This window comes from Aplysia californica, unplaced genomic scaffold (genome assembly GCF_000002075.1).
Source record: "Aplysia californica isolate F4 #8 unplaced genomic scaffold, AplCal3.0 scaffold00172, whole genome shotgun sequence".
Taxonomy (NCBI): domain Eukaryota; kingdom Metazoa; phylum Mollusca; class Gastropoda; order Aplysiida; family Aplysiidae; genus Aplysia; species Aplysia californica.
The window spans coordinates 848274-849888 of NW_004797442.1; positions in this window are offsets into that span (position 1 = coordinate 848274).

Below are 1615 nucleotides of genomic sequence, written 5' to 3' on the forward strand. Positions count from 1 at the left end.
CTTCTCTCTTTCTCCCCCCCCTTTCTCTCTCTCACTCTCTCTCTCTCTCTCTCTCTCTCTCTGTCTCTATCTTTATCTCTATCTCTATCTCACCAAACACCCTTTTCTTCACTAACTTCAGTCTGTCCAGTAGTCCGACGGACTTAGCATTTCAGATCTTTCTGCAATGAAACACCCTGCCTCTTGCATTCCGGCCAAAGTAGTTTTGATTTCCAGCCAAGTCTCCATGTTCTGTTCTCATCAACGGTTGGGTCCCCCCTTCATCTATGGTCTTCTTCCCTCTCCCCCCCACCCTCTCTCTCTCCCCCCTTCATCTATGGTCTTCTTCCGTTGCCCCTATAATATGTTTTTCGAGTGAATCATGTTGTTTTATACACCCAAAATCGTTCAGTTTGTTTAATTACGTTCAGAAGGAATGCTTGTGTTTCTATATTTATATTAATTTTGGTACTTCTTCATTCCTCTTTTTCTGTCTCCAGGAGATTCTTCGAGACATTGCTAGACATTTCATTTCGAAAGCTGTAATACCTTACCTTTTTTGTCCCTTTTGGGCCCATGCTTCACATTGTAGGGGAGAATAATATGGTACTTCTCATAATTTTAATGCTTGCATCTTTGCAGTTTCCTTTCCAGGCGGATGTCATTTTTTTAAATGTTGATTTTGTGAATGTACTTCACGGTTTAATCTCTTGAATTTTCCTATGACCTTTAAAGCACGCATCAGAGAATACCATTGAGTTACAATTAAGATACTGAGTGCATATTATCAGCATAAACACTATTGATATAATAACTGTTCATTTATATAAAGCATGTGACTGCGAGCCTGTTTGTGAGTACAAGCATATACTATTGTGTCATTATGGTTATGTGCACATAGAAGAGAGGATGTGTGAAGGAAGAATGTGTGTGTATATGGGTGTGTTAATATGTGCGTGTGTATGTGTGTGAGTGTGTGTGAGTGTGTGTGTGTGTGTGTGTGTGTATGTGTGTATGCATGTATGTATCTTGTGAAACACCGAACCAATGTGCCATGATTTGGACAATAAATAATGTATCCTATCTTATCTTAATTGTTCCTCTTTTAGCCACAATCCTGGTTGGAGGATATATCCAAAACTGCTTTCTCTTCCCCTTCTCCCCACACACCAACTCCTATGGGAGCCTTTTCTGTGTATTTTGGCGTTTAAGTGTAATCCTTTTTTTGGTCACAGTGTTCTATGACAAATGTTGTTAGATTTTCTAGTTCTCTTGGTGTCGATCTTGGAGAGCAGTGTTTATTTCGATAACTGTTTTAAGACGCTCGCAACCGCATTAGGTCATAATATCATAGTATTATGAGCCCGCTGGGCACATTTAGCATTTTCAGTCTGGGAGGAATTCAATTTGAATTTTTCTCGGGTGGTAGCCGAAGCATATTTTTTGTCAAAAAAATCTTTAACGTTCGTAACTTGCATACGGGACCTCCGAGATTTTTTTGCCCTTATCCGAGAAGGCTAGTTGTTCGATTTTTACAGATCCTAAGATCAGGGGGTGTGGCGGAAAGATAACAGTAAGGAGTAGCAGTAGAAAGAGTTAGGAGCCCACAGGAGGTGGAAAAGGTGTGAGTGTGTGT